Here is a 12660-nt window from a genome sequence, read left to right on the forward strand (position 1 = left end):
CTGAATAAATTAGAACTCTGCGTTTTGACACAATGCCAAGAATGATGGGTCCTATCTCTGGCTTCAATGCAGTGCCTTTGTCTTGCTCAGCTGCTACTTCAGGCACTGAAGCTGCTTTCACTGACTGGTAATTTGTCTAGAGCAAGATACTCCAAGATGTACAAGGACTTAGAATGACCCTTGAAGGATTCCAAGGCAGGAATAGCAAATCCTTCTCCACCTCTCTGTTGGAAGACACACTCCCTCAGGTCTGAGAATTATGCTCCTTTTGTTTATTAAGAGAGAATAGTTTGTTTGACAGAGAGACCTCACTTACTTCACTGACACCTAACGCTATGGATATTTTGTAAATCGTCATTGTGGGGAAGTATCAGAAAAATGGTTAAAAGGGAATTGGCAGTTGGGAGGATACCACAAGACATTAGAAACAGTATTTATTAGTTCTCAGCAGCTCATTTTCTTCAGGGACAGGAGAGTGAAAAGTCTCTGTAATTACTAACTACAAATGCTTACATTATCCAGGGAATTGCAAATTCCCTTTAATTGTTGATAGCAGTTTAGATACTTGAGGTAGAGGAAGTAAAAGATAGAGGGAATATGATCAGTCATTACAGCCAGCTCTCACTCTCCCATCCTAAGGGAAAACAAGCTGCTGTGAACACAGGGGCAGTACAGGGATAGTTTAGCTAAAAGCTAAAAACTTTCAAAATGTTGAAAATAAAGTAGCATTTGGTACCAATCTCATTTGAAAAATTATAAAATAGCACCACAGGTTCCTACAGAGCAGATTATAATTCATCTGTGTATAAGCAAGTGGTTTGGTCCACTGAATAAGTATGCAGGTTCACCAGGAAATTTCATGTTTGCAATGAATTTACCTTTCTTGAAAATCCCCTTAGCATACACAATTTGGTCATACATCTGCCATTTGCTTTCTTCTCCTTGTGAACTCTCAAGCAAACAAAATCCCAGCTCTGAACTAGTAACACATCTTGAATGCCTTAGAAACACAAAACCTCCTAACTACTGAAACAAAATGTTCTTCTTCTGGAAGATATCCTATGCTTAGGAAAGACTATTACATTTTACACTGTCATAGGTTAGCAAGCATAGTCCCGGAAGGGGCGTCCTTGCTAAGGGGTGCTTACAGTTTCCTCTGGGAACTGATAGAACCTATCAGCTGGCCAGTTTGAATATGGACAATTCTCTAAGCCACTTAAAGTTGTGAACACCTCTGTGATCCACATTTAAGAATAGGCAAACTCCCCCCCAAGCTCTCTCTCGTTTCCGGTGCTGGCACAGGTGGCTGCGGGCCCCGTGTGGGGGCCAGCGGGCCCGGCCAGGCCCTGCTTGGGCCAGGCCGGGCCGGGCCACGGCCATCCTGGAGCCATGGACCTGTTCCAGCCGTGGAACCCCCCCCACTGCCTTGCCGTGGGCAGCCGGAGCGGCTCGGCTCTCCCCCCTCTCCACTGCAATAAGGAAAATTCAACATTCCAGCTGCAAAGCTGCAAGGCCGAGGTGAGATTAACCCTTTTACTGCTGTGAAGAGCTGAAAACCTGAGGGAAGAGAGAGAGGAGATGCTTAAAGCTGAAATTCTCTTGTGAAGCTATGATATATCCGAGTATCCTGTTGTAATTTCATGAAGATATGGGGGGTGGAGTGTTCAACTCGTAAGCAAAAGCACCTGTGCTGAGATAGGCAGATGCTGATGCAGCTGTAATTTCATGAGAAGTTTGAACAAGGAGAGATGAACCAGATGAGGACTTTTGCTCCAAACGGGAAAGGAGAAAACCTCAGTACCTAGAGATGCTTCCAGAGATAGTCTTAATGATGAAGATGATGAAGACCCTTTGCTCCCAGGGAAGGAGAAGGGCCTCTGTTTTTGTTTCTGAACGGCTCAACCTTAAAATTGTACCCCAAGAAACTTCAAGAGTGGACCCTCGAAAGCAGTTGCGGGAAAAGCTGCAAGTCGGGGGAAAGGACTCACACGCAGGCAGAGAGACTCCTCTCCCTAAATGGACTGAACAATATTTGGAAGTGGGCGGCTGTCTCGTTGTGATAATGTTTTCATAGCATGAGCAAGAAGAGACTTCTCTTTCTAAATGGACTGAACAAGGTTATTATGGAAGTGGTAAACAGACTGAACATCTTAAGGGTTGTTTTTTTCACATTGTCAGTGGGAGAAGGGAGGAAGGTGGGGGGAGGAGGAGAGTTCTGAAGGTGGTATAATTTTTTTTTCTTCCCTCTTTAGGTCTGTTAATAAACTTTATACTCTTTCAAGTTTGGTGCCTGCTTTGCATTTCTCCTAATTCTTATCTCACAGCAGATAAACAGTAATGAGTATTTTGGACCAAACCACTACACTAAATTGGTGTTTCTGCCCGGTTACAAACGGAACCCGCGACAAAATGGTGGAGAATGCGGGCAATTGATGAGAGCTGTGAGATAAAGATTGATTAGGAGGAATACCGGGCAAAGCAAGTATTAAGTCATAAGTTAAGTAGCATGATAGTGAGAAACTTATATTGTAATTGTATTGAACTATCTAGGGGTGGAATATAGTAGAAGTTGAATGTAATTTTGACAATAATTCTTAAATGTGTCTTCACAGAGGTGAGGGGTGGAGAATGTCATAGGTTAGCAAGCATAGTCCCGGAAGGGGCGTCCTTGCTAAGGGGTGCTTACAGTTTCCTCTGGGAACTGATAGAACCTATCAGCTGGCCAGTTTGAATATGGACAATTCTCTAAGCCACTTAAAGTTGTGAACACCTCTGTGATCCACATTTAAGAATAGGCAAACTCCCCCCCAAGCTCTCTCTCGTTTCCGGTGCTGGCACAGGTGGCTGCGGGCCCCGTGTGGGGGCCAGCGGGCCCGGCCAGGCCCTGCTTGGGCCAGGCCGGGCCGGGCCACGGCCATCCTGGAGCCATGGACCTGTTCCAGCCATGGAACCCCCCCCACTGCCTTGCCGTGGGCAGCCGGAGCGGCTCGGCTCTCCCCCCTCTCCACTGCGATAAGGAAAATTCAACATTCCAGCTGCAAAGCTGCAAGGCCGAGGTGAGATTAACCCTTTTACTGCTGTGAAGAGCTGAAAACCTGAGGGAAGAGAGAGAGGAGATGCTTAAAGCTGAAATTCTGTTGTGAAGCTATGATATATCAGAGTATCCTGTTGTAATTTCATGAAGATATGGGGGGTGGAGTGTTCAACTCGTAAGCAAAAGCACCTGTGCTGAGATAGGCAGATGCTGATGCAGCTGTAATTTCATGAGAAGTTTGAACAAGGAGAGATGAACCAGATGAGGACTTTTGCTCCAAACGGGAAAGGAGAAAACCTCAGTACCTAGAGATGCTTCCAGAGATAGTCTTAATGATGAAGATGATGAAGACCCTTTGCTCCCAGGGAAGGAGAAGGGCCTCTGTTTTTGTTTCTGAACGGCTCAACCTTAAAATTGTACCCCAAGAAACTTCAAGAGTGGACCCTCGAAAGCAGTTGCGGGAAAAGCTGCAAGTCGGGGGAAAGGACTCACACGCAGGCAGAGAGACTCCTCTCCCTAAATGGACTGAACAATATTTGGAAGTGGGCGGCTGTCTCGTTGTGATAATGTTTTCATAGCATGAGCAAGAAGAGACTTCTCTTTCTAAATGGACTGAACAAGGTTATTATGGAAGTGGTAAACAGACTGAACATCTTAAGGGTTGTTTTTTTCACATTGTCAGTGGGAGAAGGGAGGAAGGTGGGGGGAGGAGGAGAGTTCTGAAGGTGGTATAATTTTTTTTTCTTCCCTCTTTAGGTCTGTTAATAAACTTTATACTCTTTCAAGTTTGGTGCCTGCTTTGCATTTCTCCTAATTCTTATCTCACAGCAGATAAACAGTAATGAGTATTTTGGACCAAACCACTACATACACATACAAAACAAACCAAAAAACCTTTGAGTGTGGAAAAGCTAGGAATTAAAATATTTAAAAAGCAAAAGGGATTCTGGAATTCTGCTTTTCAAATGAGTGGAATTTCTAAAGAATACATAAAGTAATAAAATAGTTCAAACACTGATAATCTCTTATTTCTCTGGAATATAAATTACAAGCAGAATTCCCATCTGGTTAAGGTAGCAAACATGGGGGTGGAGAGAAACACTAATTATACATTAGCTCAGTAAACTAATTCATGTGGGACTGCATCACATGAATAGATGAAATAAATATTAGTATTTTAAATGATGGAAGAACTAGTAAACATGTAATCATTTTAAACCAATCTCTGTGATAGGTAGCCTGGATTTGTAAATGCTACAGTAAAAACGAGACTTTAAAAGAGGTGACACCTGACCAAAATGCATATACCTGATGGTTTTTTTTCAAACAGCAATTAAACTGACTGTAAAATCATCAGAAAAACAGTGTAAACATCAACTGCCAACAGCAACTCCTAGGAACTTTCTGAAAAAGTGAAGCAGTAAGTATTCTGGGGGGAAAAGGATAGTTTAGTTATATAGAAAGACAAGTCAGTAGAATTGAGGTGTTTGATTATGCCAAGATGGAAATAACTTTGACATTAAATAATGACAATAAGAAATTCTGCTCCGCATCTTTAACAGGTATAAATCCTACGGCTCTAGCAAATTTGGGAGTTGATCATGGCTAGGTAGATCAACGTTAGGGATACAAAGTTCAAAATTTGTTTTTGGAAAAAAGTAGAGTCTGATTTATACCCCTCTTTTCACACTGAACATTATTTTGTTCTTCAGAGAGTTCTCACAATTCCACCAAATTACTTACAAAACCAAATAATATTCAATGAGCTGAAACAGCAACATTTAGAAGAAATTAGCAATTTTAAGCAAACCTGATAGTGGAATCTCAGCTTTTGTGCCCATACACAGAGCTGCTGCTCCTCTCTATTCCTGAGGTCTAAAGAATGTGCTATATATACTGTATATAATTCAAAAGCTGTTAACATTATTTTCACCTAGAAAGACAAACACATATTTCTGATAAAATTTTTTATAAATGCCGTCTTTTACTAAATTAAATCAGAGCATATTGTCATATACAGGTACTTTTGGGATAGGCAAGATGCATTACTATGAAAAACTCTTTTTGTGTACATAGCTATGTGTTTAATTTATAGAATTTGACATCTGAGAGTGGTTTTAGTAATTTATTTCAGGGTGTACTTGTGTAAAATGCAAGTGATCCCACCAGGATATGTAGGTTAGCACTGAGAATATCAGCCAGACTTGGTATTCAAAGTGAAGTTTGTTCTCTCCTTCACAACTGTATCTGTGTGACACTGCATAAATAACAGACAGGTAGTTTTTGAGAGCCCCACAGAGAGGTTTTGTGATAATCTTCCAAATTTGATTATAGATTCAATGTTTGTGTAATTTATGATTTAGCTAGAATGGCTTTTAGAAAGACCTCACATCCTGATTTTGAAACTATGGGTAATGGAGAATATATGATTTTTTTATTAGATGATCCCACAGTCAGTTATCTTCACCTTAAGAAAAATAAATCTATATTTAAATAGGGACTGAACTTCAGACTTTGAAATAAGTGGTTCCATTGCTTTGGGCTTCCTTTTGATCTGCTTTTTTATTGTTCACTTAGGCAGGATTGAGCCAACATGTTGCTGCAAGAGAAATTCATCCTGAGAAATTCTTCCATCTCCCACACAGTCCCTTTTCTCCCCAAGAAAGTATCTCTTGTGCAGGTACTTGCAAAGGACTAGTTTGAACCCCACTGCTATCTCATCCGAGGCAAGGGCAAGGCAGGGGGCAGATTTTGCCCACATAGGACTTAGAGTATCTGCTGCGTCTTACCAGTGGCAAAAAGTACCATGAGTTACCTCTCTCCACCCTCCTAACTGAAGGGACAGCGGCATGTGGCACACAGAGGAGTGACACACCATTGCACCATCAGTACCCACAGGGATTTGGAGAGGAACATTCCTGCTTCAAGGGTTGTCTCTGTGTCCAGGCACATTGTGGAGGTAGGGAAAGGAGCATGTGTTATATAGGCTGGTGTGAGATATGAAGGAGAAGGAGGGAGATGGGCTTCCTCTACAGAGCCAGCTTCAACAGAGCCAGTGCCATGCGCCTGGTGCTGCTGTCGCCATGTCAGACACTGAAATGTTATGGTTAATTGCTTAAACAATGTTATGAAGGACCTTTTGCCCATGATGGCAAAACTGTATAAAGAAGCTGCAACCACCAAAACTCACCCCTCCCTGAAGATGCCTCCTGAGTAGAGCTTTGGACTGTGGGAAAAGGGAACCTGAGATAAAGGGGACACTATTGTTCAATTATCTCAAGTCTAGGGAGAAATAAACAAGGCTGATGGAGAAGAATGAATGTATCCACAAACCAAACCCAACAGCTGTCCTGAAAATCAGCTGTGGTTCGAAGGGGGGGGCGGGGCATAGCCCATAGGCTCATCTGCTGAGACCAGGTTTGCACAGACTCCCCCCCACCAACCACGGGGGAAGGCGGAGAGTTTTGGGTGTGTGAAATTTTGAGTTTGGGTATACCTCTGCACAGAGGCAGCAAACACCCATCCTCCATTACACAAACTGGCTCAGATGTAAAACCCCCACCCCCAAAAGGCCACGTTCACAGGACATTCATGTGAGGAGCAGCTGAGGGAGTGTCATAAACTATCAAAGACCCCCAAAGCACTCCCCAGACTCATACGTGAAACCTTGAACCAGAGTACTGCATGTGATGCAAAGTGATGCAACAGATGCAGAGACTGTCACAAGAGACTGTGTCAAACTTGCCCCCACTCCAAGGGAGGTACCTCGGTGTTCCCACCTGGTTTAAACATATATTAATGAGACTCTGTGTTTTTTGGGGGACCCTCACCACCAAGAAGATCAGATGGAGAGGATCAACGGGATGCCATTGGGATCCACGGAGTGGTGATATTTTCTACATAACCTATGTCTGTCACTCTCTTTCTCTCCCCCCACCTCTTTTCTCTTTCTTTCTCTTTCTCTCTCTGTCTCTCTCTCTCTCTCATTTACTGTTAAATAAAACCCATACTACTGACTTTGTCATATGGTCTCATTTGCACCTTAATTCGGGCAGAGGCGTCACTCTAAAAATATTAATAAGCAGGTCATAAAACCATGTCAGTCAGCAGAGGGCCCAAACTCATTTCCATCACAGCCCTTCTGGGAAGGGAGACTTCCTTTACCAACTCTGCACAGTGTCTATTACAGGTAACAATTGTAGCACTGTGTCACCCAAAATGAAGGAAAGGTGCTGGTGCTGACTTGCAAGTGGAATAAGTTTTTACCATTGTTTTCATGGCTTACTGTGATTGAAATTCCTACTCAGTGTTTTTCCTGGCAATTTCCAATGTGTTTATTTAGGGAAAAACATTTAGATAGCTTAAATGGGTAGGAATCCTCCCACTCTAATACTTTCAATGATTTACTTTCCTAGCTAGATCTTCTTCCCTTTATTGCTCAGGTAAATTTCAAACAGCAGTTTTGGCCTATGTACAGCAGATAATGCATGTTGACTCCACTTCTAACAAATTAATGATGCATCTTTGGTAAGACACCATTTTCTGAATATTCATTTTCTCAGAGGGATTGGATTCTTTCTGCTGACTTCAGCAGCCTTTGTTCAAAACCACCAGCTACCATTATTATCATCTAATAAACATGCAATCGGGAAGCGAGGGTTTGACCAATTCTAACAGAATTCTGTCAACACCCAACCGACTGAAAGAAACTCACAGAGATATGTGGGATGACAAAACATTTTAAATGTTATTAATTTGTGACCTTTGAATGTCTGCTGCCAATGAAGGAAAACAGCATGTCTAAATGGGTGGAGGGAGGGAGAGCTTCACAAATGATAACTAACTTAGTGAACTAAATCCTAAACAGTATTATAATTCTGTAATAGATCTGAAGCAGAGAAAAAAAAAGTGTAAAATCTTCTTTATGAGCATTTAAACACAGAGTCCCCAAAGCAGAAACTGAATCGACAAGGGCAAGTCTCAGTGAGCCAAATCATACTGACACCTTGCTGTCTCCTAAATTGAGGTGATGAGCTGTCTGCCCCCAGGAGAACAGCGAACCATGAGCTGATGAAAGTGGGGAGATATACCAGATATAACTATGCCATGTTCTAATCTTTTCTGCTGAGTATCTCAGCTCCATACCCCTTGGATTTGCAGAGGCATCTCTAATTCACAGCCAGTTCAAATGCTGCCCTTAATGCTTCTTTTGCCTTTGATTTTCAGGAGTTTATAGTAGTTCATACAGGTATGATAAGTTATTTACTTAAGTGAAGAGGTATTTAGGTGCTTTGCAACATAGATACAAGCTTTAAAGAATTTTCCAAAGCACTTACACAGGTAATTGGCAATGTCTGCTATAAAGCATGAAGCTTTTCATTATCTTGAGACCTATACATTCATTTAAAAATCTGGACTATATGCTTGCTGAGGTCAGTAAACACTGAGCTCTGTTTGAGGAATTAAGTCTCAAGTGGGCTGTGGGTTTTTTGTAGTTGCAACAATATGAGGGAACTGGATGCAATACTGAAATAGAGATGCTAATGAACCTCCTGGTAATATATTTTTTAGGCCAGCTGGCCAGTTAGACTCATTTCAAGTTGTTCTGCATATTCACTAACTTTTCAAAAATTATACAAACAGGACATATTTTGAAAATAAAGACATCTACTCACCACAGTACCCTTATTCCCAGAAACCTCCTTGCAGCCTAGCACATCATTGGGCTCCAGAGCAATTGTAAGTGGGAACCCCACCCAGGCATAAATAAGTCTGAATCGTCTTCAGAGGATAAGGTTAAATTCATGCCCATTCCTCAGGGACTGGTGCTGCAAAGGCTGTCTCCTAGAATAGAGGAGACAGTGAAATAATTCAGGGAATTGGAACCATTAGTTACTAAACCACTGATTCAAAACCCTATGAAGATTCAGCAGAATGAAAGAATTAATAACTTTATCCTGAAAGCTCATTTTGATCACAGTTGTTTACAAAAGCAAACCTTCAAAGGCAAATATTGGACTATTTTACTTTTTTTTTGATCCTTTATAAAAACAATTTATGATTTTCATTTGTATTTCAAATGCTCAAAAATGCTCATTATGAAAATAAATATAGCTCAGCAGGATCTTCGCACAATATGCTGATTACAATTCTATGGTATTTATTTAAGACTGAGAGAAATGTCCCTGGCATATTGCCAGTATCTTTCAGTAGTGCCTACAGTCAGTACAGAGTCTGCATAACTGCAGAGGTTAAAAAAGCTAAATTTGGGTACATTTACTTGCTGCTTTAATTATTGAGGAGAAGACAGTTGGTCACTTGTGGCTGATAACATTCCTACTGTTAAAGGCCCTTTTATCTCACACAGTAATGAGAGACTTAGCTGTCCATATAAATAATTATCTCTATACAATGCTAGGGTTTTTACATATGCCAAATTTTGCATCAACTTTAATTAAAAACAAGTAACTATAATACCAATACAGAGTGCCTATGCAAAGATGATAAATTACAAATTATTGATAATTAAATAGTAAATGTAGAGGTACTTGAATATATTTATATTTATCGTTAACAATAATCTGAAATAAAAAGAGATGTATGACAACTCAGACCTATTATTTCATTAAAATTGTGTTCTTATAAGTTCCATCTTTCATTAAATTATTTGTATAAAAGCTTATAATTCGATACGACAATATTTAAGTTTTTTAGCGCTTGATCAGTAAATAATGAATATTAATTTTGGTACCTTCTTGCATTCTTTTTGTTGTGACTGATACAGTACATTTCTTGTGGCAAGTAACTGAATTTTTTCATTATTATTTACAGTTCTCTATTCTATCAGTAATCTGTTAATTGAAGAGTTTGTGCATACGCATGGCTAATGTGTTGTGGCAGATCATCACCTCCCTATTTTTTAATTTTTGTTACTCGTCTCTGATGTGGAGACACTTGTAGAGTTTTACTGGGAAAAATAATTTAAATATGTGAAAATCTGGTTTTAATAGTATATACATTTTGACAATATTTTTATTTTTAATAGTCATAAAATAATCTTGGAGTTTACCTGTGTGAGATTTAAGAGGTAATCCAGATTTCAGAATGTCATGCTACAAGTTAAAGTGTAATAATTGATGTGAATCTGATTTTCAGAAATGTCGGGTCCCAAATCATATCAGTTCAGGTTAATAAGAGCAGAAAAGCCATTGCTTTTCTGAAAAAAAAAATCAATCTATTATGCAGATGTGCATTTTTAAATAAGCATCCATAAAAACCTCATAAAAGCTCAAGAACAAAAAAGAAATTGAACTAATTCTGTTAGCTAATTTGAAGCATGGACTTTCATGGGTGCTAATAGCAGAAAAAAGATTTTAGCATCAAAGAGCACCAGGTCTTTTCTTATTTATTTTAAATAACACCCTTATTAATAGCTGTCATGTTGCAAGTGAAATGAGTGAATGTTTGTATATGCATCTGTGTAACAATGTGCAATAATAAAGATGTAATGCTTCTGTATGTTCTCACATGCACTAAGTAAATCTCATGGTCTTTGTTTGAAAGGCAGCATGGTTTCTAACAGTTTTGCTTTTGAATCTGCATAGACCCTTTCCCTTTCTTCATTTCTCTCTCTCTCTCCGATGAAGGACATGAGGGCATGTATATTGCTGACAGAAAAAACTTTGTTTAATGAAAATAAATCAAGCTAAAGATTCTAGGGGAAGGATACCTCAACACTGAAATTATATGCATTTGCTTTCTGAACTGGAGTGTAGAAAAGACACGGATCAAGAGATTTTTGCGTGGAAAGATTATGTTAGCCCAGGGAACAACAGTCTCATGACACTGCTGAGCCACGGTGTAAAGAGGAAATGTAATTTAAACAAGTGAGAGAATGTGTATATTACTCAATGACTTACTACCATCATTCTCATTTCTTAACCTTTAAAGGGAAACACCTATTTGTTGTAGGACAAAAGAATGGTCATAGTATAAGAGAATATGACATAACACACAGTAAACTATGGTTTATGTTACAGAAAATTCTTCCCGCGCATGAATATGCACGTGTACAAAATCTGTCATTATAAATTTTGGTTTTTTAGTTGAAAATAATGAAAAATCATAACAGAGACAAAATGTTTCCAAAAACCCAAAAGGTTTTAAATGAATGTTTCACACAAGAGAAGAAATCTTTCTGACTTTGTAAGTGATATTACATGACCACATAAAGGGTAATTGCAGACACCGTTTATTCAGCATTCTATTTTATCATCATTGTGGGAGTTTTACTCTGTAATTCTTAGGGTTCATCCCACTTCTAAGCAGCCATCTTCACGGCTCAATTCCACATTGCTGCAGGGAACACTCTATCCCAGGCCAGCAACCTACAAGAAGAGGAACCAGAAAACGTGTCAGTTCAGCTCAACAGCATTCAGCAAAGAGAATTCCTTGAAATTTTCCCATGGCAGCTCAGACCACTTTAAAATTTTTGCATGCTGAATTATCTTATATAGAGAAATCCATTCATGAGTTGTGTAAGCTCTCTTACAGGAAAATCCCATGAGCAGATGCAGCCAAAGGAGGGGTTGCTCACCCCCAAAAAGCAGCCAGGGCCTCCAAACTCCCCACAATCTGAGCAGAAATGCATACATAGAAGCCAGATGGATCTAAGCATGGTGTCAGAACAGACCAAGCTTTGAAAAGAATCCAAGGGAAAGTTATTACACTATTTTCTTGGAGTATTAGAGATAACATCTTATGGAGAGATGCTGCAGAAAATGGTTTGACTGTCCCTCAGCTTTCTCTTTTCATTATGTTAGGTTTTATTAACACTATCGCTAGCTCATCTTGTGAGGAATTCAAAGCAAATAGCTGTTATAAAAATAATAAATAGACAAAGGTCATTAACCTGAAACTTTTGACATCAACAGACCTACTTGTACATGTGAGTATTGGGCACCACAGAATATTAACTAAATAATATTTAAACTATCATCAATATGTCACCTTAAAGCAAGAATCTATGTTACTGAATACTACTTATTTTTGGTCATAAATCTTTTTCTCAATCTCCACATTATCCTATAATGACCTCTTTGAACTTCTTTCAGCACCATCTGGTACCAGAAAAAGTAAAAAAGAAATCATATATCTATTCTTTTTCAAATTTTCATGTGCAGCAAATACTTTCCCTTGGTACTGGTATCTGTGTTACAGTCCACAGATAGGACTTGTTCATGTTCAGGTCCTGTTCAAAAAGGAGAAAGCCTATTAGCTGGTGAATTTATGGATGTATTTGAATATTTGCTGGTAGCAAATAAACAGCTATTTACTGAAATTTAGGCAATATTTTAAATCACCAATTTAACTATGTACTATTCTAGAATACTAGCCAGAAAACTATACCCATCCTCCTAAAACTAAAAACACTCCTAGTCCTCCTAAGACTGAAAATATCATGTAAATAGTATTTGCCAGTACAGTAACCTACCAATTTTGCCACCTTTCAATTACTGGTTTTACTTGTTTCACAACATGGAAATGCTTGGCTTCCCACCAGGTTGTATTACTCAGAATAAGAAAAGATCGGAGAACATGACCTGAGCAACATGCTTGCCTAAAGG

The sequence above is a fragment of the Coloeus monedula genome (genome assembly GCF_965178545.1).
Source record: "Coloeus monedula genome assembly, chromosome: 5".
Lineage (NCBI taxonomy): Eukaryota > Metazoa > Chordata > Aves > Passeriformes > Corvidae > Coloeus > Coloeus monedula.